Source organism: Camelus ferus, chromosome 4, assembly GCF_009834535.1.
Source record: "Camelus ferus isolate YT-003-E chromosome 4, BCGSAC_Cfer_1.0, whole genome shotgun sequence".
Classification (NCBI taxonomy): domain Eukaryota; kingdom Metazoa; phylum Chordata; class Mammalia; order Artiodactyla; family Camelidae; genus Camelus; species Camelus ferus.
Genome location: NC_045699.1, coordinates 7,564,689 through 7,592,597, shown reverse-complemented (window position 1 = coordinate 7,592,597; position 27,909 = coordinate 7,564,689). Strand labels below are relative to the sequence as shown.

The following is a 27,909-nucleotide window of genomic DNA, read 5'->3' as shown; positions in this document are numbered from 1 at the left end:
TCTCCATGGTTTTGTCTTTTCCAGAACATCATCTAGTTGGAATCATACAGGATGTAGCCTTTTCAGACGGGCTTTTTTTACTTAGCAATATGCATTTCGGTACCCTCCAGGTCATTTCATGGCTTGATATTTGTATCTTCTTATCTTTGAATAACATTACATTGTCTGGATATATCACAGTTTGTTTATCCATTCACCTATTAAGAATGTGGTTTTGAATCACAGGTTCATTTTTAATCAGCTTTAAATGGTTAATGATAAACCTCCCGATATGCTCGTACAAGGAAGATCTGGGGCGAAGGTAAAGGAAAGGAAGAATGAAGTGGATTGAAGGCTGGGAACAGCCTGCTATGCTTGAACGTCCTATTGTGACTTAAAAAAAGATTTCTTACTCTTTTATTCTTTCATCTTTACTGTGAAAGTGATCAAATAATCTGACTATGTTGAATTCATTTTGTTTGAAGATGCACTGGATCCATTGTAACAGTTACAATTCAGGTAATACTTAGTCATTGTTTTCTTAAAAACTAGAAAATGCAGGTTGGCAAAATTAAGAACGTTTAAATGACCATCCTTCTACTTGTTGCCGAGAGATAATCACTGTTTGAATGCCTGTACGTACTCTTTCAGACTTTGCATTTGTGTACATGCATGCACCATATAAAATTCATTTCAATGGATGTACAGTTGATTCTCATAAGTCACAGTAGTTATGTCCTTTAAAGTCACCACCAACCCATTGCTCCTAGAGGAAACACAGGGTTAGGTTCCCGTGAGCCTTTTGGTCACAACCTTTTCACCAACAGATCAACACGTAACCTTGTTTTATGTATGTTTCTGTTTAAAGGTCACTTATTAAATACATGTAGTTCGTTCACTAACATTGAACTCATGGCCAACAGGACTATAACTCATGCCTGAGTAAGGCTTACGAAACACCTGTATTTTCTCCATGGGACACATCACAGCTTTCTTGCCCTTAGGACAACTTGTCAGCACTTCGACACTCCACTTGGGGGCCATTTTAAACGGCGGAGTCACCCACAAGGAGCACAAAAGTGCAGAGAAAGTGGCACTAAATAGACTACACTTGTACGAGTGTGAGGACTGAAACAAGATGACAGAGGGGCATCTTGTCTGATCCCACCTGGGAACACGCATATCTGACAACTCACATTTCTGGCCTCTCCACGCGTGTCTGCGAATGACTTCGATCTGGAGGTTACAAATGCATTTCATCAAGTAGGCAAATTCACAAACAGGGAATCTGCAAATAATGAGGACCGTATAAATGCCAAAACCAAGCATGCTGTCTTGCAGGTGGCAGTTTCTTCCTAATATGTGAGCAAACATCTTCCCTATCAGCAAGCGTCCTTCCACGTGACCGTCTGTGATGGGTTAAAAGGTATTTTATTGCATGGCTATTAGAACGTGGCTTTAGACAATCTGATTTCCCCATGGCTACTGTAACAAATTACCACAGACTTGCTAGCTTAAGACCACAGAAATTATTCTCTCATAGTTCTGGGAACCAGAAGCCCCAAATCAGCATCACTGGGCAGAAATTAACATACTGGCAGGGCTGTGCTCCCTCCTGGGACTCTAGGGGACAATCCAGTCCTTGTTTCTGCAGCTTCGAGGGGGTTACCAGCATCCCTTGGCCTGTGGCCACCACACTCCCATCTTCAAGGCCAGCATCACCAAATCTCCCTCTCGGCTCCACCTTCACCTCCCCTTCTCTGTGTGCCCAGTCACCGTCTTGTCTCCTTCTGATCAGGATATTAGTGACTGCATTTAGGGCCCACCTGAGAATGCAGGGCTGGGATGCAAATTACGTTTGCCTGTATCGAGCCTAAAGGCACAGGTTTTGGCAAGAAGGGCGTCCTGGGTGAGGGTCTCCTCATGGCAAACAGGCTTGAGGCGATGGTAGCGATGGCCAGAGATCCAGGGTAAAGTACCCCACGTCACAGGGAGCCCCAGACCAGGGCATTTTCACCCTCTTGTACCTCCAGCGAACCCTGGAACTGTGCCCACCCTCCGCTGCCTGGGAAGCTGCCACTTGTCCTTCATCTCTCAGCTCAACCACGACTGCCTCGGGGCAGAGCCTCCTGGCTCCTCGCCTCACCTCTTGAAACACTGGGCAGCTCTCCTCCCCAACATTTGCCCCAGTTGTCTATTGCCTGTCCATAGCGGTTCTCTCTTCCTTTCCACAAAGCCTCCTCTTCCCCAAACACTCAAGCTTCAGAAGCAGCAGCAGCAATTCAGGTTTGCCCTTCCTGGAGTCACTGGGGAAGCCGAGGGTCTACCGGCAGAGACAGCTCCAAGGGGGAACTGCGGTGTGGGAGGGGGAAAGGGGGAGAGGGCGAGGACCCATGCAGAGGATGCAGGTTGGGTGCATGGGAGACAGAGGACCAGGAAAGGACCGGGTCTTCTGGTTGCAGCAGAAGGGAAATGATAAAAGATGGCGACCAGGTCCAGAATATGCCACTCTGCAATATGCCACTCTTGTATGAGGATTATTTTAGGCTGAAAGCAATTAAGGGAAAGCAGACAGAACAGAAACCTCCTGCCCTTCCTCCCTCTCCCAGAATTCCTAATCACAGAGACAACTCTAGATGCTTATCGGCTCAGAGACAACACTAGAGGAACCCAGGTTGTAAACATTACTACCTAGCCCTTACCTTCCACCAATTTCCCCATATATTTACTTTTCCAGTTTGCCACTCCTAGAAGCCCAAAGTCCCTTCCGTTTGTCTTGTCACTTCTACAAATTTCTTGTTAAGCTGTGGTATAAGCCCACGTCCTAACCAGCCCTTAGAGTTACCACCGAGTGCTTTGTGTACGCATAATGCATGTGTTAATAAATGTGTCTTTGCTTTTCTCTTGTTAATTGATCTTTTGTCAGTCTAATTTAGAGGGCACCAGCCAATGAACCTAAGGTGGGAAGAGAGAAAAAGAGATTTCCTCCCTCCTCTACAAAAATGTGGAGCAAAGAGAGTAAGAATGAGAAAGGCTTGGGTCTGGGACTTGGAAAGGATCATAACTTGGGAAAGGAGAAAGGATTAATGGTAGCAAGCCAGATAGTCAGAGGTGAAAAACCTGGTAAAATTCTATAGAGTGAATCTGGCAAAGGGCAAGTCATGTTCTTAATAAACACACAATATTGATAATCAAAATCTAGCTTCCTTGTATTATAATAGTTTTACCATGTGTGGGTTGTGAAGAAAGTGGAATTATGGAGTAAATGGAAATATTCTGATATCTGATCCTAATTAGGAATGGCACCCACTCAAGCTCGACTGGAAGGTACTCCAAGTAAAGGCTTAAACATCGGGGAATGAAAGGGAAGTCCGTTGCCAATAACACAGCCAACTCATAAAGCGCTGGTGTACGTGTTAGGAATTAGAAACATGGAAGAAAAGCAATTTTGCGATGTAATGCAAAACTCAATAAGCTTTTCTGAATTCACTTGAGTTCAATAAAAGTTTATTAAGCCGCACATTGTGCTCCTGCTGCAAAGAGGTGCTTGGCTGTCAGAGCAGACGGATGTGCACACAGCTGCCCCAATGCAGTGGATGAGCGTGAGTGTGCGCGTGTGCGTGGGAGGTGGCTCAGAGGAGGGAGTGATGCGTGTGGCTGGGGGGAGGGAGGGCTGGAAGAGTTCACAGAGGATGCTGCATCACAAACCACCCCAAAACTTGGCTGGCAAGAGCAAATCATTCTTTTTTTTTTTCTCACTCATGGTCTGCAAGTCAGTGGGTGGGTCTGCTTCACAGGTTTCTCGTCCACTTTGGATCAGTGGCTACCCCGGGACATGTTCTCCTGGCAAATGGCAGGAATGCAAGAGGACAGGTGGAAACATGCAGTGCCTCTGGGGCCTCGACTTGGAACTGTCACAGGACACTTCCACCCACATATCATCGGCCAGAACAACTCTTCAGGGTCAAGGCCAGCATCCCTGGAGTGGAGAACACTCTACCCCTCTAAGGGGAGGTGGCACAAGGTCACAGAGCAAAGGGACTGGTTTTTAGCCTGGGGTGGGGGACGGTCGGAGAATGGGAACACCGACCCACACCATTCAAGGTGGTGATGCCTGAGCTGGGTTTTATCCTAAGAAGCATAAACAGGGGCTAACCCGGCAGTAGGACGTGAAAATTCCGTTTTCTAACAGGCCTGGCTTGGGCTAGAGCCATTACGGGTCCCCCTAGATGTCCATCACTGATTTCTGAGATCCAGGCATGAAAGAAAAGAAACTGGGCCCCCGGTGTCTTCTAGTCGAGACCTCGTTGCTCAGTCCTTCTCTGCACAATCCTCACAGGAGTTCCCTGTATGAGTTCCACCAGGGCAGCCTTTGCTTTCTGTTCAACCTGAACATTGCAAAGGGGAACTGAGGGGAAAGGGCCCAGGGAACGGCGACCTGCAGGAGGAAGATGACTTGCGCTGCTGTGAAGCATCTCTGTAGACACAGGGCAGCCTGGGGTCCTCCCTGGGGGGTTTAACATAAAGGGCCCTGTGTGTTAGAGTCTCTGGCCTGCGGATCCTCGATGTCTGAGGTTCCTCACTTCCCACTCAGGCTTATTCGTAACTGACATATCACCGTGGATAAGTTTAACGAGAACAATATGATGGTTTCATATATATATTTATATATATATATGGTTTCATATTTATATATATATAAATGACCACCAAAGCCAGTCTGGTTAACATCCATCACCTCACATAGTTCCATTTTCTTTCTTGTGATGAAAGCTTTTAAGATCTACTCTTGATGATTTTCAAATATGCAACAGAGTATGACGAACTACAGCCCCCATGCTGTACATTACATCCCAGAACTTATTTCATCCACCACAAGGCTGGACCTCTTGGCCACCTTCACCCATCTCACCCCATCCCCACCCCCACCTCTGGTCACCATCAATCTGTTCTCTGTTACCTATGAGCTTGTTTTTTTTTGTTGTTGTTGTTTTCCTTGTCTTTCAGATTCCACATGTGAGATCACAGGTCTTCATCTTTCCCTGCCTGATGGACTTCACAGAGCCCACCTCCATCTCCTCTTCACCATGCTTCCCCTGGGCAGCTGCAGACCGGCTCTCAGGCCCCCCCCCCCCACCCCCCGTGTGCAGATAATCTCATGCCTGCCCTGGGGCTTTGGCACTGGCTGTTCCTTCTGCCTGAAACGTTCTCCCCTTGAGTGTCTGCATAGCTGGATCTTTCTGGTCACTCAAAGCTCAGTTTAAATGTTTCTTGGAGGGAGGGTATAGCTCAGTGGTAGAGTGTCTGCTTAGCAGGCACAAGGTCCTGGGTTTAATCCCCAGTATCCCCAATAAAAAATAAATACGTACACTTAATTACAACCCCCTCCCCCCAAAAAACAAAAAAATGAAATAAAATAGTTGCTTAAATTAAAAAATAAATTAATTAATTTAAAAAACTATAAATTAAAAAAAAAATATTTCTTTCTAGGTGGGCTTCCTGGATCACCCAACCAAGAACAGCTCCCAGGTCCCACCTCCCCTTCCTGTTTCTTTCTTTACCTTAGCAGTCTCACCATCTGCATTTTTGCTTCGGTGTGTGTGTTTCTATGTTTATCATTATGTCCACACACTGGAATACGGAGACACTGTCTACGTCCCAGTACACAGGCCCTGCTCAGTAGATGCCTTTCTGATAGCTAAATAACCTAATGGGCTCCCAATGCAATAAAACTGTATTTTCTTTTGGGGGAAGGGTTATGCTTATAATTTACAATTTCTTTTTTGGCTTCTTGTGCAAAATCACAACTCATATAGAATCTCTTGTGCAGAAACAGATTCCGAGTTCTCATTTTTCATTTTTACATATAACCTATATAATTATTGCAATTCTGAGCAAGATTCCAATGAAATAAAATTTATCTTTTAAAGGCAGACAAGAAAGATTTAAACAAAATTCTCTCTATGTGTCCATTTGGACCTCTGCCCTCTCCCCCTGATGTGCAGTCTGCATCTGCGTTACACATTAGCCACAGTTCTGCAAAGATAGGAGGGCCTGCTCGGCAGTAAAGATCAATTTCTTTTTTCTTCTGATGCACTCTTTCTCAGCTCTGTAAGGGGTCATGGTGCCTTGCTGCTTGCTCTGTAGGTCCTTAACGTGATTAAGCATCCTGGGTGAAATCTATGTAAAATATCACCTTGTCATTTTGACATACAATCCTGTCTCGAAAATGTATATGACGGTGCCTCCGACTCTTAACAGGCAGAACAGTTCTCAGAGCTTTCTCAGAATCTGCTTCCCAGGCTATGATCCTCAGTTTGGCTTGAATAAAATTCTCTTTTTTTTTCCTTCCTAATTTGATGGTTAATTGAATTTTCATTGACAATTCCAACAGAAATTTTCAGGAAGGCTCAAAAACTGATTCAAAAGTTTATATGGAAGATGTAGGAATAAGCAGAATTTTACAGGAAGAGCTAAAATACATTTTTTTTTTTACAGAGTTTTTAAAATTGGTGGTACTGGGGATTGAACCCAGGACCTCACGCATGCTAAATCTGTGCTTTACCACTGAGCTATTAACCACCCCCTGCTAAAATAATTTTTTAAGTGAAGAATAGTAAGCTAATAAGATCTATGTACAAAATGTGTAACTATGGCACTGGAAACACCTTACGTGGAACTGGGGCTGGTTAAACAAATTATGAAACATCGAGCATAACATAATACCATGCGGTTATTAAGAAAAAAGAAACAGCTCTGGATTTGCTGATATGGAAAGGTCTCTAGATGCTAGATGAGTGATAAGTGATATATTAATTTGTGGCAGACACAGCATTTAAGCATCAAATGACATCAAATGACATATTAGGTTTTCCTTCCCCACTGCTGAGAGCAGAGAGTTCTAAAAGGCTTGACTCAAGGTCTCTGCTCCCATTGGAGGTGTGACGAGACAGGTCACATCTTTTTACCAAGAACAGCTGGAAGGCACGGAGCGACTCTGAACACGGGTGAGAGCTGACCGCGATGAGGCTTGCTTGTTACAGAGATCACTCTGGCCGACGTGGGGACACTAGATGAGAGGGATTATAGAAGGATTAGAAATGATTCAAGGAGACCAACTGCAGAAATCCACAAGAAGGACCAATGGTGGCTGGCAATACAGAGGCGGCGATAGAGACGGAGAGAAACAGGTGCATTTGAAAAATACTTCTGGGTAAAATGGGCAAGACCTGGCAGTAGATATGGAGGGAGGAGTGCATGAGGCGTCAGAGAGACTTCCAGGCACAGGCAGACATGGTTCCTGCCTTCAAGGAATTTACAGTAATTGAACCGATACAATAACAGCTGAAATTAGTCTTCTAATGGGCTTTTCTCGTGGGTGAAGGCAGGTGTCTCCTATCTCCGCCAGGCCAGCCCCCTCGGTGCCCTCATCTTCATCTTTGATTCTGCATCAGCACCTCACTCGGTGCGTGGCCCATGGGCATCAACACAGGTTTGTGGAATGAGGCAGAGTGCCTGTTACCACGGTGTGCCCTGAGTGTTTAGAACCTGTAGCCAATTTATTAAAGGGAGTGGATCCCGTATTGGAGGAGCTGAATCCATGACTCTTTTTTGAAAGAGGATCTATACAAGCATCAGCATTTAGCAGAATGTGAGATGTGGTATGATAACTGATGAACTGATGGAGTTAGAAAAACGTTTTATCTAGAGAGCATAGCAAACATCACTGTAAGGATGAAAGTTTACTGCTCCTGTCCCTTATACCTCCTGCGCCTCTGCTAGGAACACCCTCCTTCCTGCGGCCCCAAATACTTGAGAAATGCCCACTTACCTTTCTGAGATGAGGCTTAAACATCTCCACCTCCGGGCAGCCTCTCAGGATCTATGCAATGACGGCGTTATACCGCCCCTGCTTCAGTAACTGCGTTGACACGGGCCACACCTGCCTGCGTCAGCTGTTCCTACTGAAGTCAGGGAAGCTGCTGGACCCCTTCCGCCTCCCAGCGTCCGTTAGAATGCCTCCTTCCAGGGGAGGGTATAGCTCAGTGGGAGAGTGCAAGCTTAGTGTGCATGAGGTCCTGGGTTCAATCCCCAGTACCTCCACTGAAAAAAAATACATAAATAAAATAAACCTAATCCCCCCCCCAAAAAAATCCCAAACAAATGCATTGCATTTTTTAAAAAAAGAATGCTTCTGTCATGGTAGGCATTTCAGTCTAAAATCCTTTTCGGGTCAAAGTAATTATAAGGATGAAAGAAAGAAAGGAAAGAAAGAACAAGAATGATCAAGAAGTTACTGTTAAACAAGTGATGGAAAATATTAATAAGTAAAATCTGAACGAGGTCCACAAAGCATATTGCATTCAACTCAAGTTGGGGCAGTGTGCTTTAGAAAGAAAAAACACTCAACTTTGGATTCAGAGGGGCCGGTTTTGACACTTGACTTTTCTCTCTGCTTACCTTGCTGGGTTTTGGTTTCTCATCTGTTAAGAGATTGTGGTTTTTATTTGCATTTCCCTAATAATAATTAGGCCTAATAATTTGCTCTTAGGCCTTTCACTGAACAGAGCTGGGAAATACATGTATGGGTGCTAGCCCCCACTTACCTGTAATTCTCTCTGAATCCACCCGTTTGTATATACAAAGCTAACTATGAGTTCATAATGATGTCTGACTCTAATCCAAAGCCACATGGTTCATTCCAGCTTCACAAGGGTGACTTTTTTTTTTTAATGGAAGGATGAAAATAAGAGAGAAAAGGGAGGTGGTCAATGCAGACTTAGATAACCCTGAATTAGAGGGGAATATATTCAGTTAATCACAGAACTCAAATAACAGTCTTGGAGAATCTGTCACCCAACCTGTTCACTTACCTGGTGAGAAAACTGATCCAAAGATGTGAAGTGACTCATCCAGGGTCCAGAACCAGGCAGCCCCTTTCTCACTGTGGATTGCATACTGTCTCATTGGCTGGGCACTTTTCTTTAGAGGACAAAAGCTGGAGGAACTGCAGAGAAGTTTCGGACAGTGGCGACCACCTCAGTTTTTATCATATGCGAGGACAGTCCCACAGAGTGATCAGAGGGATGGAGACAGTACTTTCCGTTCAGAAGCTCTGAGCTTCTGAATTCATGCCGGGTGTAGGAGCTGAAAAAGAGTTTACAGAGCGCTCCGGGCACGTTGCAGGGTAAGGGATTATTCGTGCCAGGCCTGGTAGATTGGGGCAAATCTGGCAGGGCAGGATTTTTGAAGACGGAACCCAGACCCAGAGAAACTGGGGCACTCCCCCAAGGTAACTCGTGGAGACGGCGGACTCCCAGTATCTTTGTACCTGCCACAGCCTCTCCGTTCGCGCAAGGTGGGAGCTCGCCGGAATCCTTAGCCGGAGACTCAGCAGTTTTCGCTTTGCCCTGGACTTTGCCAGGTGAGGTGGAAAGCATTTCATCCATGACATGACAGTCACATGAGATGTTTTGGGAACCTCCTCCTGAGTGAATCCACAGGCTTCCTTGTCACTTTCCCAATTTAGAGCCCTCAGCCCTGGGGAATCTTGGGAGAGAAGTCGGGCCTACGGGAGCAAGATTTTCTTCGGAGTCCCCTGGGGGGCAGGCGGAGTTTACCTTCCGGGGGTGGGAGGGCTAGGCTGCTTGGGTCACGTGACTGGGCAGGCCCGCACTCACAGTTGGGTTCTTGTCATCAGCCACTAGGGGGCAATAGCACGCAGGGGACGTATCCAATTCCAACCTTCAGAATCCTCATTTCACAGGTGTGTAAATTTCAAGAATCTTTTTTAAAAAAAATGTTAAAGGTGGACAAACTTGTTTGTAGCAGAAGCGTTCACAGTATCATAGAATCATTAAAATAGCAAGCTCAGGTATGTTTTAAAAGATTCATTTTTTTTTTGCCCTAAACTATTACTTGTAACTTGTCAGGGGCACATATAAATCTAGAAAATAATATTAAACATACTAGACTAAGAGCATGAATGCTTTTAGTATTATGATCATTAATTTTTAATTTATTGGGATTCATGTTCATATTGCTATTTTATTGCACAGAATATAAATGGACAATTAAAATGTGTATAACTTATTTCCTGGGCATATATCCAGAAGGAACCCTGCTTGAAAATGACACCTGCACCCCAATGTTCATAGCAGCACTATTTACAATAGCCAAGACATGGAAACAGCCTAAATGTCCATCAACAGATGGCTGGATAAAGAAGATGTGGTGTATTTATACAATGGAATACTATTCAGCCATAAAAACCGACAACATAACACTATTTGCAGCAACATGGATGTTCCTGGAGAATGTCATTTTAAGTGAAGCAAGCCAGAAAGAGAAAGAAAAATACCATATGAGATCGCTCATATGCGGAATCTAGGAAAAAAAAAACATAAATACAAAACAGAAACAGATTCATAGACATAGAATACAAACTTGTGGTTGCCAGGGGGATGGTGGGTGGGAAGGGACAGACTGGGATTTCAAAAAGTAGAATAGATAAACAAGATTGTACTGTGTAGTACAGGGAAATATATACAGGATCTTGTGGTGGCTCACAGGGAAAGAGAATGTGACAACGAAGGTATGTTCATGTATAACTGAAAAATTGTGCTCTACACTGGAATTTGACACAACATTGTAAAATGACTATAACTCAATAAAAAAAATGTTTAAAAAATGTGTCTATTTCAAATACCTGAATAAATTTTATGGAAAAATGGAGTGTAAACAATTCATTCATTTTCTTTCTGTTGTGGGCATCTGGTTGAAAATGGCTCCCTTGAGCTTCTGGATTTATTGCACCCCTGGTCCAAAGAATCACACGCCCTGAACTGAAGTGTCAGCCCAATATGGAGCATCCAGTGGAGAAAATCTGATCTGCCTGCTATGAATCTGGTGCCTACCCTTAGTCCAGACGACTGAGGCCAGGGCCCAGGGCTCAGGTGCAAATATGGCTGCTGTGTCCTGTGGAGGAACCTCACAAAGAAAAGTGGGTTGATGGGAACTGGGCAGATGTCTACAACTGAGTCATCACAGATGTATATTTACATAAATTCTACCTGCCCTTCTTTGATCTTTCCCTTCTGATGTTTAGAAAAACTATCACATTTCAGAATTGGGAGTCATATATTCTGGTTCATTTATAAGCATAGGTAAAGCCGTAGAGATGCTAAGCATATTGGTGGTTGCCAGGGGCTGAGGGGACAGTTAGAATAGCTTAACACATACAGGGTTTCCTTTGGGGTGATGAAAATATTTCAGAACTAGATAGAGGTAGTGGTTGCACAAGATTGTGAATGTATTAAATGACATTGAATTGTGCACCTGAAAATGGTTACTTTTGTTATGTAAATTTCATCTCAGTAAAAATAAAATCAAGTGTCACATCCATTCTTTTTTTTTTTCCCCTTGGAAGGGGAAGATAATTAGGTTTATTTATTTATTTACTTATTTAAATTTTTTCTAAATGGAGGTACTGGGAATTGAACCCAGGACCTCGTGCACACCCCTCCCCACATTTGTTCTTGAAAAAATACGGCAGTAGAAAGAATTGTCCCAGGAAAAATGGCGTCCTTTCACCCATGGCTTCCTTGGTGTACTTGCTGCAGACAGGAGTCCATCCTCAGACCTATTTCCCCTTGTTCACATCAAAACTCACGTGTCCTGATGGATAAGACACAGGGCTCGGTAACAGACTATGAGCTCTGGTCAAATGCCTTGGTGAGGCATACCATTTATGTCCTTCGAGACTTCCTTTCTGACCCGTGCTGTAAGTTAGAAGTGGACTGACTAACTTCCAAGCGGAGATTTTTTTGTTGTCTTTGTATTGCTGATTTCTAGTTTGATCCTACTGAGGTCTGAGAACATACTCTGTATAATTTCTATTTTTAAAAAATTTGTTTTCTGGCCAGGATATGGCCTATCTTGGTGAACACTATGTGGGCCCTTGGGGAAAAAAAGGGCATTCTGCCGTTGTTGGGTGCAGTGTTTTTTCGTTTTGAGCATCTCCCTACTATCTTGCATGATAAGATGTTCCAGGCTCGTCTTATACCCACGCAGCCACCCTGCCCAGCCCTGGAATCAGCCATTTTACCAAGGATCCCTGGTTCTTTTTAGTGGGAAATGCTATGAGAGACCAGTATCTGGATGCTGGGAGTGCTCGTTGCTACTGGGATGTTTTTGCTGCCGGGCCCTTCAGCAGTCAGAACCAGGAAATCTATGCATGTACAGTGTATGTACAGTGTATATACATGTAATAAACATACATGCAAATAGACCTACCTCCATGCCTCTGCAATGTGCAAATGTGCAGGTCTATACACATACAGCCAATCTTCTCATCCCAATTCTCCTTATTTGTTCTGCAAAATGGGCACAAACACTGAATTAGAAAGCACTGATCCATTGGCGAGAGGGCAAATACAGGGTTAGGTCACAACATTTCCCATCAACTGATCAGTACATAACTCTGCTTTATGTGTGTTTGTTTAAAGACACCTTCTTAGGATATACTGCTGATTCATTAACATCGAGTTTGCGGCCAATAGCACCGTATTTCCATGCCTGAACTAGGTTTGCCTTATTTATGTATTTCTCCATAAATCGCATCACAGCTTTCTTGTGCTTGGGGACATTAGACAGCTCTTTGGCACTACACTTGGGGGCTTTTTTTTTTTTAAACAGCAAAATCACCAAGAAAAAGCCTAAAAATGGGGGAAGCGTGGCACCGAATAGCCTGGGGAATTGACACATTTACAATATGAGAGCCGAGACAAGAAGGCAGAGCCCTGCTTTGTTCACCCTCAGCTGGGAACGTGGGAGTCACCCTGCACGAGTCTGCAAAGGGCCACAAAACTGGTGCACGTACTGATTCGGGGGGTCATGAAAAATGTCAGCGAGAGGAGGAATCCTCCAATAACGAGGATTCACTACATACTTTAGAAATCACGAGTTCACACTGACACCTCCAATTCCAACCCCTCCCCCCAGGGGTCTTTCTTGCCCCGCAACCTCCTTCTCGTACTTGTAAGTCCTCTCTTCCACAGCGGGAATCCGGGCTTCCAAAACATCAACACATTTACAGTTGTGTTCAATCCTATCACACATCTCAAGTCGTTTCAGAATTGCTTCTTCCACACCACTGCAAAGCCAGATCTACCTAAAAGCCCTCAGAGTGTTTGCAGTTTCCTCCCACACTGCCAGAGACTGCGTGTACATGTCCCAACGATTCTTTCTTTCTCCCCTTCAGTAGTTACCGGTGTTCATTGGATTTACAGTTGGGTTTGTGTTTTCCCAGTTTCCTTTGCTTTATACATTTTCGCTTTCTTTCTCATCTCTGTTCGTTTTATTTCATGCATACATAGAACACTAATATGTTCCCAAAAGTCAGAACTGTGTATAAAGGGATAGAATGACGTCATCTCTTTCATATCCCTCAACCCTGCATCTCCTTATCGCTCGTAAGGAATCAACTTTATTGATTTCTGGTTAATCCCGCTAGGTTTTTGTTTAAAAAGGATAAGCATATACATGTATTTTTTTTATACAAAATGGATATATATATATAGTAAAAAAATATATATATATATCTTGCCCTTTGCTTTTTTCAATTAAGAGTATCTTCCAGAAATCACTCTTTATCAGCACATAGATACATAGATACCTTTCACATTTTATAGCTGTGAACCTCTCCCTTTAAGGAGTGTGAGTGTGTTTAACCCATCTCCTGTGTTTATATCTGCATTTCCATGTTTTTGGAGAGCGACCTTCCGAGTCCGTACATTGTAAAAGCCCGCCATATCTATTACCGACTTACCCTCCAGAAAGCTGTCCTGAGTCACACCCCCACTGCTACTGCTTTATACCACATCATCTCTTTTAAAATTGAAACTAGAATGTTTGACTTCAATGGAATATCTAGTCATGAGAACTGAAATTTCCTCCTTTCTTTGTAAGGTGAGAGCATCTGGCAGCTGCTTCTCTGCCTGGGTGAAGCCAACAATTCAACTTGGAGCAGATTTTTTTCTTTCCCTCTGAGAAGAGTCAGGGATGGAGGTGGTCCTCTCTTAGTTACAGGGAGTGGAAAAAATATAAGCGAATAAAATACTGTGTTCATCTCCTAGCGTATTTGTTTGAATAAGCAGCAAAGTTCTCAATGCAGTGTCTCAAGTGAAACGACAAATGGGAGATTCTGTTTACAAATAGTAAAACCTAAACAAATAATCATCATTCTCACCAGCGCTTAGAGACCATGAGGGTACACCAAAAAAGCCATGCTGTTAGGCAGAGTTACATAAGTGCCAGGGCATTTTAGGGGGCGCTGTGGGAGGAAACATCTAATTAAGTCCCCACATCACATGTCTAAAGCCCCCTGTGCCAGGCTGTTCTGTGTTCTGAGAGCCCTGAGGCTGAGCTGAGCTCAAGTTGGTTTTGTTGTCTTCCTTTTCTCCCTTTCTGCCTTCTCTCCGTGTATTTTCCAAATGCTTTAATCAGTGTCACCACAAGGTCTGGTTCATTACCACCCTCTGCCTCTATGACAAGATGAATAACTCCCTCTCCCAAGATCACAATGTCTGTTCTATTTTCAGACACGACAGTAACCTGATTATTTGTTTTCTTTGGGGGCCTGGTAAGAAACCCCAGCAGTTCCTTTTTAACCGGCCCATTTTCCCTTAATAATCATTTCTTAATAGGAAGTCATATGAATTCAGAACTATTATGCTTCTTTTCATCATCTGATTGTATCATTCAAACAGTAATTTTCCCATGGTAATTTTGCAGATTATTACATTTTGATTATCCCAGAATTCTGATTATGTTACATACTCTTTTAATGAAACTCACGTGTATCTGCAGCCCCTAATCTGATTTTTTTTAATTTGATTTACGCTGATTTCATTACTATTCTAGAAACAGATACAAATTAGAGGGAAATCAGGGACAAAATTGGCACAATAGATTCTCAATTTCATGATTCATTAAATGTGGAGGCAATTTATCACAAGTGGGAAAAGTTCAAGTGACGGCAATGATAATACAATGATAATATCACTGAGAGCCCTGGCAGAGAAGGGACTTTGATGTCGAGAACAAAGAAACTCATCTGTTCACTGCCCTGAACAGGACTGAGTTCACAGGCCTCATTTTCAATAGTGAAGCATATTGATTGCTCGGAGACTGATTAAAAAAATCACCTTTCAGAGTAACTCAGCACACGAGTACGTCATCCTATCTGACGCTACAGAGTTAGTGGTCACACTTGGGGGCATGCCAAAAGCTGCAGAAATTTTGTTTTCTCTAGAAAATTTCTGGAGAAATGATTACAAGGAGAGAAAGTGTGTTTTGTAGCGAAGGGAAAAGGTCTATTCCATAGCGATGCTCTCATTCATTCAATAAATGTCAAGGATTATTTTATTCATTCCACAAATAATTATTGAGGGTTTATTATGTGTTGAGAAGTGCTCCAGACACTGGAGAAACGACAACAAACAGAATGACAAGATTCCTATTGGGAAAGACAGACCAATACGTATCAAATAGTGGACCAAAAACCATATAAAATGTAGGTAATCAGACAGCTACATGATTACACACTATATACGAAGCAGAGAATTAAGACGGGATGGTGTGTGAGAGAGCGACGCAGTGGACTAGCTGGCCAGGAAGTCCTCTCTGAGGCGGGGCTTTAGAATCTGGCATATGACACAGGAGGAGGCAGCAGCCACAAGAGATTCAGGAAGATGCATCGGGGCAGAAGGCTCAGTGCCAGCATCCCAGGGCAGGAAGCAGCCTGGTGAATTGAAAGGACTAGAAGAAGGCAGTGTGGCCAGACTGTGGTGGCTGGGAGGCACCGGGCATGAGATGAGGTCACAGGATATAAACGGATTGGGAATCAGGATTTTGTGGACTTTAGTTACACCCTCATTGTTGACACTGCTGGGTACCCAATCTGAACTATCCACCCCCACTTATTCCCTTTCTAACGGAACTATATGTGGTAGAGCTCAGGGGGGGTAGAGTGTGCGCCTAGCATGCACAAGGTCCTGGGTTCAATCCCCAGTACTTGCATTAAAATAAATAAATAATTGCCTTCCCCCAGAACAGAATAAGAAAATGAATATTAAAAAAAAAAAAAACTTCATTCCATAGGGATATTCCCTAGGGATGGTCACCTTATATGGTACTGGTTAATAGTGTGTATCTAGAATTCTGAGAGTAAAAGCTTCCCTTCCAGAATAAAAAAAAAGAAACTTGTGACAGATATCTTTTCATTCTTTCCCATTCTTCCTGCTTCAAACGTTGATGCAATGCCCACTGGTATAGCAGCCCCCAAAGCCACGTGAATGAAAACCACAATTAAAGACTGAAGGAAGGGAAAGACAGCCCAGGAGGCTGATGCATCTGGGTTCTGCTGACCTCTGGACATCTTGTCAGATGCAATGGACAAAGCCTTTATGTTTTTTAGGTTCTGGCATCTAAGCATCCTCTTACTTGTAACCAAACGCAATCCTAAATCAACACATAATAGGAAAAAAAAAAAAAAAAACCAATGGTCTAGGGAACGAGGAGAAATATTGATGAAAATAAATCCAGCAGTAATGGTAACCCAAAAAGAGGCAGTTCGTCTTGCAGTTGCTACCTGCCATCCTGAAATTTGTTCCCAAATATTACAGAAGCCAAAACCAGGAGGAGACTTCTCAGCACAGCAACCTGTGCTGGTACTACTGTTAACACTATTCATGATACTAGCGACAATCACACTAACTCAAAGCTGTCTCCCATTTCTTAAGTGTGTACTCCGTGCCTGGCGGGCGCTCTTCTGGGCACTTCGCATTAAATTGAATCATTTAAGCCTCTGGAATGTTATCCGCATTTCACAGGTAGGGTAATGAGATCCAGAGAGCTTAAGTGGATCACTTAGGGTCAAAGGGTGGTCTTACCACAAGCCTGCATATCAACCAAATTTGATGAAATTCCCACAATGTCTGATGTGTCATCTTTGGTAAAAGGCCTGCTCAAATCTTCTGCCTGTTGTGAACAATTGGGTTCCGACCGTCTCAATTATTGTCTATGTGTTCTTCAAAGTTAAAGCAGTAATACGAACAGCTGAATACTCCAAAGAGACAAAGTGGACAGCAAAGATGCAATGGCGTCTTCAAAGAGCAGAAAGAGAGTAACTTCTGACCTAGCAGTCTACATCCAGGGAGCGTGCCCTTCAAACATGAAAGGGAAATAGAGACATCTTTGTACAAAAAAAAGAGACAGAGAGAGAGAGAGAGAAAATTCATTGCTGGGATATCTGCTTTAAAGGAAATATTGAAGATTGTCCTCCACGCAGAAAGAAAATTAAGTCAGATAGAAACTTGGAGATGCAGCAAGAATGAAGAACAATAGAAAAGATGAAAATGTAGGTAAATCTAAGTGAATATTAACTGTATAAAGCTTTATAGAATTATGTCTTGTGGGGACATACATATATATATGTACATACACATGCACGTGTGTGTGTGTGTGTGTGTGTGTAGTCACTAGGCTTAGAGCTGGGCCACAGGTGCCCTTCCCTGGGCCCTGTACCTGGTCATCCTTCCGCCATGCCATAGGGTAAGGAGTCCAGAGGGCAAGGGCACGTGCCTATCTGGAACCTATGTAGCTCCATCTAGACTACAGTTTGGATATCTGGACCTCAGAACTCCCCCACGCAAATGGATCTCATCATCCTTCCAGGCCTGTGTGGGCCCTGAGCCTGGCTCCACCCTCCTAAGGAAGGACCCTACAGCTGGAGCACATCTGAGGACCTAGTGGTGGACATGTGGAGGCTGTCAGTAGCAGGTATCTACAGAGCTAGGGTGTTGGAACACACGTGCATGAGGCGCCCCCGTGTTGGAGGTGGATGTGGGGCAAGGAGCTGGAGGTGGGAGGAGAAGGAGGACCAGGAACTGGAGGTCAGCTCTTCTGTGCCACTATTTCCAGCATGCAACCCTGAGGAATCCTACGTTTGAATTTAGAATTATAAATTTGAACCTGGTCTTCTAAATTGTCACTACTGATAAATGAAGGGAAAATAGCACACATTTTATTGGCAGTTTGTTAATGCGATTTCTACTTTAAGCCAGTGCATCTAGAAATACAGTGCATCAGTCTCCATTTGTACTTCTCTGAATCCTAAAAATGTTAGGGGGTGGTGTCTACAGAATTAAAATACAGGAAAACAACAGCACAGAAGTTGGGATGGAGGTAAATGGAGTTAGAGGGCCCTAAGGTGGTAACATGTCTGAGATGTGGTAAAAGAACTAATACACATTGGTTTTAAGTTCAGGATATTTGCTGTAATACCTAGGGTATTCACGGAAAGAATAGGAAGATAATGTACCACCAACACGCAATTAGAGGAGGAGAAAGGAATAATAAAAAATTAATCAATCCAAAAGCAGACAAGAAAATCAAGAAAAAATCATTTAGTTTAGGTGGGAAAGACAGAGAGCAAATAGTAAGATGTTAGATTTAAACTGTGTATGTCGATAATTAATAATATCAATGAATAATTGATAATTGGTACCAATGAAATAAATACTTCAATTAAAAGCCAAAGATTGCCAATCTGGATTAAAAAAAAATTCCAATGACATGCTGCTTACAAGAGACATAAACTAAGATTAAGAATACACAAAGGCTGAATGGAAAAGGAAGGAAAAAGATCTACCATCTAAACATTTACTCACAGAAAGTTGGTATAGTTATCTTAATATCAGACAAAGTCAATTTTAAGGTAAGAAGCATCATTAAAGATAAAGAGGATTACTTATTAATTGTAAAAGTTTTGTTCGTCAAAAATACAACAGATTTCTAAATTGTATGCCCTGAATATCAGAGTCATACACATGAAGAAAAAAAATTAATACAACCAAAAATAAAAGCAAACGCTTCTGGAATCAAAATGGGAGATTTAAACATACCCCTCCTCTCAGTAACTAACGAACAAAAATTAGATCTATTGAATGACACGACGAAAAAAAACTCGACCCAATAATTATGGGATATACAGTCTGTCCAAGTACACACAAAACATTTACCAAAATTAACTATACGCTAACCCATAAAGCACATTTCATAGCATGCAAATCATGCAAAATATGTTCTCTGATCACAGTGGAATTGAGCTGGAAATCAATAACAAAACTATAATGGAAAATACCCATCTATTTAGGGACTAAAAAATACAGTTCTAAACAGTTACTTAAAAGCAAAATTGGTAAATAATCTTAAACAATTCAAAGAGATATCACACCGAAAATTAGAAACCATTTTTTTTTCTAACTTTGGCTTAACGTTAAGTAGTTGATTTTCAGCTTTCTTCTTTTCTAACTCAGATATTTAAGGTTTATAATTTTCCCTTGAAGCACACCTTTCAGCTGCATCCCACCATTTTTTGGACGTCCTTTACCAAATACAAAAGTTAATCCAGGTGGATTATAGACCTAAATATGAAAGATAAAAACATAGTGTTGACAAGATAATGTAGCTGCATGATTTTAGGATAAGTAAAGACTTCTTGCGGGGAGGATATAGCTCAGTGGTAGAGTGTGTGTGCTTAGCATGCACAAGGTCCTGGATTCAATCCTCAGTACCTCCATTAAAGTAAATAAATAAATAAATAAATAAATAAATAAATAAATAAATACATACATACATACATACATACATACATACATACCTAATTTCCTCCCTCTGATTAAAAAAAAAAAAGAATTCTTAAACAGGATCCTCAAAGCATTAGCTCTAAAGGAAAAGATTGATCAACTAACTATATTAGAATTATGAATTTATCAAAAGGTACCATTAAGAAAACTAAAAGGCAATCCAGCCAATTGGAAAAGGTATTTGGAATATATATAACAAAGAACTCAATCAGAATACGTAAAGATTTCCTACAAATCAACTAGGAAGAAAGGACAACAGAATTGCAAAACGGGCATGAAATCTGCATTGCACTTTACAGCAGACTATACCTCACTGGCCAATAAATATATAAACAGATGTTCACCTCACTAGGAAGCAGGGAAATCCTAATAAAAATACAATGAAATGTTGCTACATCTACCAGAATGATTAAAATTTAAAGGAACAATATAGCTTTATAGAATGATGAGAATCCTCATACTCCGTTGGTAGTGCGGTAAATTTGCACAACCAGTTTGGAAAAATGTTTGGCATTATCTACTGAACTTGAATATATTCAGACCCTGTAATCCAGCAGTTTCACCCAAGAGAAATATGCACACGTGTATCCAAAGACAGGAACATGGCCATTCATAGCAACAGTTTTGCATCACAAAGTTCCTGCATCACAACGGCCCCTGATCAAGGCATGAAACCTGTTGATTTATAATGTTGCTTTGTAACCATGGGTCTAAGAAATTTCAGGGTGGTTTGTACCAGCTTATCAGCACTGCTTATTACAGGAGTGATATTGATGATTGACTCCTGGCTTGATGAGACTACCAGAGTCTGGTTACAGAGGAGGGATACGCTACCTTGACCGGCAAAATGCAGAAAGGAACGTCTGAGACTCCATTTCATGCTTGCTCATTCTAACGCGTTCCATGCATATGCTGGTTCCTGACAGGAGAGAAACAGTGTGTCCAGTGTGGTCCTTATGGAGAGAGGACAACGAGAGCTTGGGTCTGGTCTCTCTGGACCCCTTGCTGTTGTCTGGGATGCTTTTGTGGTATTGAACCCTTTCCCTGCAATAAACTGCAACTGGCAAACATTCTTATTTGGGGTCCTGTGAGTCTTCTCCAGCAATCAAGACTGTTTAAGTGCCACTATTATTGCAATAACATTATCTGCAATAGCCCAAATGTTCGTCAACAGCAGACTAAATAAAGACATCGGGCTATATTCATCCAATCGAATACAAAACAGCAATGAAAATAAATACTCCTACGTACTAAAGAAAACCTAAATAAATAATCAATCAAGTATAAAAAAAAAAAAACTCCTACGTACAAAACATGGATGAAACTTATAAACATAATGCTGACAGAAGCCAGATACAAGAGTCCATACTGTATGTTTACATTTGTATAAAACAGTGCAAAAATAGACAAAACTGACCTACAGTAAATATTGGTTGCCTCTGGAGGAGCGGGATGGAGTAATGGTTAGGAGAGGGCAAGAGAGGGCTGGCTGGCTGTGTTCTGTGATCTGGGTGGTGGGTCCGTGGGTGTGTTCAGTTTGTTATAATTCATCAAGCTTTGGATTTTCTGTGTATTATACTTCAGAGAAAAGTTTATTGAAAAACAAAACAAATACTGAGAAATCTGCAATGCTATTTAAAAAGAGAAAGAGACATATTCGAAAAGATATTCGAAAAGATACATGCACCCCAATGTTCACAGGAGTGCTATTTACAATAGCTAAGACAGGGAAGCAACCTAAATGTTCATCCAATAGATGACTGGACAAAGAAGATGTGGTACCTATATACAGTGGGATACTACTCAGCCATAAAAAAGAATAAAATAATGCCACTTGTAGCAACATGGATGCTCCTGGAGAATGTCATTCTAAATGAAGTAAGCCAGAAAGAGAAAGAAAAATACCATATGAGATCACTTATAAGTGGAATCTAAAACAATGACACAAATGAACTTATTTACAAAACAGAAACAGATTCACAGACATAGAAAACAAACTTGTGGTTACTAGGTGAAGGTGGGGGATAAATTGGGAGTTTGGGATTTGCAGATACTAACTACTATATATAAAATAGATAAATAACAAGGCCCTACTGTTTAGCACAGGGAACTATATTCAATACCTTGTAATAGCCTACAAAGAAAAAGAATATGAAAAGGAATATATATGTATAAAACTGAATCACTATGTTGTCCACCAGAAATTAACACAACATTGCAAGCCAACTATACCTCAATTTAAAAAGAGAGAGAGAGAGAGAAACATGTCTCTGGTCGTCTTTGGAAGTAACTAGAACATCCACTCCTTAATCTGAAAATTGGCGACTCAGATGGAAAGCTTCAGCAATGAACCACCTTTTTTGTACAGACAGTACTTCAGTGTAACTAAATAGCCCTAATTGATGGGGGAAAGTTTTTCTTTACAAATTATTCCCAAATAATAAATGTGGAATTAATGATTGAATTAGAAAATCATCAAAGAGTAAGCTGTAATGAAACGATTAATCCAGGCACAGGTCATTGTATTAGTTACCTATTGCCGTGTAACAGATTACCCCCCAGATGTAGCAGTTTAAAACAGCAAACATTTATTATACCACGGTTTCCACGGGTCAGGAATCCGGGCATGGCTTACCGGGGTGCCCCTGACTCAGGGTCTCCCACGAGGTTGCAGTCAAGGTGTCAGCCGGGTCTGCAGTCATCTCAAGGCTTGGTAAGGGGAGGATCTGCTTCCAAGCTCACTCTTGTGGCTGTTGGCACAGCTCAGATCCCTGCTGGCAGCTGGCCAGAGATGTCAGTTATTTGCCACATGGACCTCTCCATAAAGCATCTCAAGGACGGCAGCTGGCTTCCCTGGGAGCTAACAAGCGAGAACAAGAGAGGGAATCCAAGATAGAATGCAGTTTTTTGGTAACTGAATGTTGAAGTGACATTGTCACCTCTGCTGCATTCTGTTCATAGAAGCAAGTCATAAGTCCATCTGCTCTCAAGGAGAGGGTGTAAACTTACATCAGGGTGTACATATCACGAGGTGGGGATCACTGGGAGCCTGGTAGAGGATGTCGACCGTAATCACTGACGGATGGAAGCCATTATATGAAAAGTTGATGAGGAACTGTAATCAGAGGCACCACCACCTGAATCCATTACTCAATCTTATAATCACTAAAAGAGGGACAACCAGATATTATTCGTGAAGTCAGCTAAAGTATGCAGCATCATCTTGTGAAGTATTCTTTCCAAAAAGAACGGACCCTAAAGCTAATCAAGGCTTTAGGAAACATTCAATTTACAAGAAATAGGGATGGCAGAAGAAAAACTTGAATAACACCATGAGGATATAGATTTAGATTGTGGGACCTTCTACAGGGCAATGGACCTATTTCTTCAGTAAGTCAATTGCATTAAAAAAATGAGGAATTTCTCTACATTAAAAGAAACTTGAGAGGCATAAAAAAAAGGGGGAGTTTGAACATAGACAGTACTGAGGAATTATTGTTCATTTTTTTCTTGGTATAATAATGGCATTGTGGCTATGAAAGTAAACATCCATATGTTTTTTTCCAAGAGGCAAGCCAAACCAGATAAGGATAATATCTTAGACATGAGGCCCAAGATTTGCTTCAAAACAATTCAGCAGACACAGCAAATACAAACAAAGACATAGATGAGACAAGTATGATAAAAATCTTAATACTGAATCTAGATGATGGGTATGTGCAGGCTTATGATATAATTTTATTTATTTTTATGAGTGTTTAAAAACTTTCATAATAAAAGCGAGAAGAAAAGATGTCAGGATGAGATGGCTTTCGAGCTGAGTTCTAGCTCGACTGTAAAGAATAAATATTTTTCCTATTGTTTAGATATCTATGGCCTTGTAAAAAGGATGAAAAGTCCCCAATTCATTTTACGAAGGTAGCTAAGTGTTTAAAATGTTTTCTGGAACTGTAACTTCCATGAAGAAAAGTTTACAGTTTTAAGTGTTGTAACTTCCATGAAGAAAAGTTTACAGTTTTAAGTGTAGAGCATTAAGTGAGAAACTCTAATCTACAAAAGAGAGAGGATGGATTACATACAAAGAAATGACAGACTGACAGTGGAACTACAGAGGCGCCCACTATCCTGAACCAGAATATGATTTTAAAAAACAGTGCAAAAAATGGGAACAAGAGAATAATTTCACTTATATACAGGCCAATTTTCTAAGTAAAATACTAGGAAAAAGAATCCAGAAATGTATTTTAATATCTAAACATTCATATACCTACATTATTCATAATTGAATTGTTCACCATTATTCCTTGCACTCCCTCTGAGTTCTTGCTAAAGTACATATTTTACTAGCAGTTTTTTCAGTGAGAGATTGGGGGTAGTAAGCATTTTTAGCTCTTACATGTTTTAAAATGTGTTTATTTTACCCCTGCTCTTTAAAGAGAGTTTGGCTGGTTAGAGAATTTTAGATTGATCGTTGTTTTCCCTCAGCATTTTGAGTATGTGACGCCATCACCCTCTGACATTGATTATTAATGAAAGGTCTGGGCAGAAGGTACTACAGCTCAGCGGTAGAGTACGTGCCTAGCATGTGCAAGGTCCTGGGTTCAATCCCCTGTACCGCCGTAGTTCCACTGTTGATATGTCATTTCTTTGTATACAATCAGTCTTCTCTCATTTGTAGAGATTTTAGTTTCCTTTCTTGCTTAATGCCCTCCAGTTTTGCTACAGTCTTTCTAGGTGTAGATTTATTTTATTTTCTTGCTAGTCAGTGAGATTTTTATTTATTTATTTTTAATGGAGATGCTGGGGATTGAACCCAGGACCTCGTGCATGCTAGGCACACACTCTACCACTGAGCTATACCCCACTCCCTCAGTGAGATTTTTAAATTCAACGTTTCATGTGGTTCATTTCTGGAAAATTATCAGCTGTTTTATTTTCAAACATCATCTCTTTTCCATTCTCCCTCTTTTCTTCTGCAGCTTATCCTGGGTATAATTCAAAGCTTTTCATCCGACCCTCCCTTACCTTTAACTTCTTTCATAATTTCGTCCTTTCTTACTGTGCTATGATCTAGAAGCTTCTCTCTCAGTGCTACCTTCCAACTCACTAATCCTCTCTTTTCAGATATATCTAGTACGCCATCGAGATCATTTATTGACGGTTCTTCTTATTTTCTTTTCAAAGACTATTTTTCATTCCAAGTTTTCCAATTTGTGCTTTTTCCAATCTCGCTCTTGTCTCACGAGTGCTACTTCCTTCCTCATGTCTTTGAGCAGTCAGCATGTTATTTTTAAGTTCTCAGAATGAGCTCTACATCCTCAGGTGCTAATTCTCTCATTTGTTGAATTTACCTACTATTTTTATGATAACGGACTTCTTCATCTGCTTAAAATATTTTTAAGAGCTCTTCTTGCTCAGGAGTTTTCATTCACATGCACCCTTTCTTTTTGTATGATCTAGAATTGCCTCAGCCTTAGTCCAGATGGGTTTCACTGATCCAAACTGGGTCTTACATTAGCAGGTCAATTTGGATCTTTCACTCCATAATAATGGTTTCATAGTGGACCTTACAGGTGTATTTGCATAGATTGTCCCTAAGTTCCATGGTGCCACTGCTTCTTCTCATGTATAAATTCATTGCTCTCAAAATCACGATCTAGATCCGAGATATTTTAATACAACTACATATTCCATTTAAGAAGAACCTTCCTTTTTTGGGTAATCGACCTGAGGATAAATGACCAAAGACTTTTGAACTAGAGGCGGGGAAGCAGCACGAGGCATCTGCTGGCTCTTCACAAATCTCTTCTCACTGTCGTATTTAATTTTTATACGTGAATCTGCAGTATGGCGCTTCCACTTCGCAATCCCCTTGTAGTACCTCCATTCCAGGTCCTTTAGGTCCAGGAATTGTCTTCCTGCAAAGAATCATATTTTCAAAGAATCATGTGGTGGCCTTTTTAACCTTCAGTTACTTAGAGATGCTTCATGGACAGAATAAACCTTTGATGAACCCAAATCTCTTTCTTCCCCTGTGTTTCCTGAAGCTTTGTAAACTAAGAGGGAGCCCACAGCGTTCATCTCATGGAAAGGCATCCTCCACATAGGAACCTGGGTGAGTCTGGCTAACGGGCTGGAGTGGACCCTGCAGGGGCCGCAGCGGGCAGAGGAGAGCAAACGAAGAGACGCAGAGCACTGAGGTCGACAGGGAGCAGGAAAGGACCCTAATGAGTGTTGGAAACAAGGAGGAAGAGTCGTCAGAAGTACACAGATTGTTAGAGTCATTTCTCCTGAGATGCTAGTGTAAGCCCTGCATATAAAAGGGCAGTGGTTCAGCCAGAACTTGGCTGCTTCCCCTACGCTTTCAGGACCTACGTACCAGCTTGGGGATTGAACCCAGGACCTCGTGCATGCTAGGCACGCTAGCAGTTGTAGTTCCTTCAAGGAGCCAATGAACCACAGGAACATCAAGGCGAGATACACTGCACATTCCTCTACTCAGCAACCATCTCCCTTTTCCTTCCCTTCAAGGCTTTTCATGGATTAATAAATTATACACAAAAACAAGGAAAGCGAGGCCTAAGGCAGGGGCTTGAGTAAAACCAGAAGCCAAAGAGCCAAGACGAGTGTGAGGACTATCCGGAGGAAGCCGGGCAGAGCCAACAAGCAGGAGGGCTGGTCCGTCTCTCACCCCGCTCGTGCGGTGATATCTGAGCAGGCTCACCTACGTCCTCCATCTCTGGGAAGGGCTTGGGTTTCCCAGGGTCTGCCTGGTAGAAAGTCAATATATTTATATATATATATATATATTCTTTACATGCCTGAAGTAGGAGACTGGGGCCAGGGACTGTTCCTTGAGTTCGCACCTGGCTATGGCATTCCACAGTCTGTCCCTAGGGCTCGGTTGCCAAGTTTCAGGGAGTCTGACCAGATCTTGGCGGGCCGAGCACTGCAAGGACTGGGGATAGAAGGAAGGAAAGGGATATTCGGCAAGAGAAGGCCACAGAGCGGATGACTTCGATCAGTGAAGGGCTTTATGTTGTGATCTGTGGTAGACACTATAGGCTGGCTCCCTCTGTACGGGTAACCATCCTTTTCTGCCTTCCTCTCCTCAGAGGGTGGGAAGCTAGGACCTCCATTCACTGGACTTCCTTGCAATAAGGGATGGCTACTGGACGCAATTCTGGCCAAAGGGATGCGGGGAAAAGTCACCTGAGGAGGAATGTTCTGAGGAAGCTTTGCTTCCCTACTGAAGGAGGACAGAAGTTGCCAATGTGGCCCGTTCTCCTAGCCCCCTTCCTCCCTGGAAGGTGTCTATTGCACTTGGAGGTGAAGGAGGCACTTTCGGCCATGAAGGCAAAAGGCACACAGAAAAAGATGGGGGAACATGGGTTCTCGACAACATCAAAAAGCATTGCTCCAGCCTTTGTCTGCTTCCGGACAGAAAAATAGAAAGGTACCCTCTATCTGATTTTTCTGTTATTTTTGGTCATACACAGTTCTAACCTACATGGGATTTAGCCTGAGCAAGAGCTGCTGCTCACATGACAGGAGAAGAACAGGTTGCCAACCCCTGCTCCTCTCCTCTCCCGGAGCCTGGTGCTAGTAAGGACGTGCTCTCTAATATTCTTTGGTATACCAGGGGTCCTAAAGGTCTCCTGGACTGAGAATACTTTAGGGACCGACTGGCTGATAAAATTATAGTAATCCTAGGCAATATAAGACAGTAAGAGATGTATCGTCATAATCAAACCTAAGGAAGTACTGGATATTCCTCAAACGAAAGCCTACCTGGCTTCACGCATGTTCCTTGAGTAGACAGGACATGACCTCCAAGGTCTCAGGAAATGAGGCCATGGAGGCAGAGGAGAACCTCCAACATGGAGTCTGGGAGGACCCATGAGAGAACTCCAGGGGCTAGGTAGACAGCACGCAATCCACGCGTGAGGAGGAAAGGACAATTTGGCCCCTGGGGGTGGCAGAGTCATAAATGTCCCAGAGCTATCAAAAGTCCAGAGCCTTCAGCACTTTCTCAGTAGGCTTATTGCCAGTTCTCGATTCTCAGCCTTTTCCTCTCTGGTCCCAGACTTTATGTACATACTTTTGCAGATTATCTAGGCCATTCCTACAACGTTCCTGATTTCCACTTCTGCCTGGGCTCCCAAACACACAAAGCGCGACTCTACCAAAGGAATCTGAGACCCGCATTAGGCTCTGTCAA

The 27,909-nt window shown here is 42.3% G+C and overlaps 1 long non-coding RNA gene across 4 annotated transcripts; it reads right to left on the bottom strand.

The window, feature by feature from the left end:
* Positions 1–311: 311 nt before the first annotated feature.
* On the bottom strand, positions 312–25,381 carry LOC116663041. Of its 4 annotated transcripts, none has more exons than XR_004319062.1 (5): positions 22,698–25,381; positions 22,324–22,548; positions 12,274–12,353; positions 6,948–9,764; positions 312–1,267 (listed from the first exon to the last, which is right to left on the bottom strand). It is a non-coding gene; the product is annotated as an uncharacterized LOC116663041 (long non-coding RNA). The 4 variants fall into 4 exon arrangements; XR_004319063.1 differs by lacking the exon at positions 312–1,267 and adding an exon at positions 2,996–4,486; XR_004319064.1 differs by lacking the exon at positions 312–1,267 and having other exon boundaries at positions 5,696–7,048; positions 7,811–9,764.
* Positions 25,382–27,909: the final 2,528 nt, after the last annotated feature.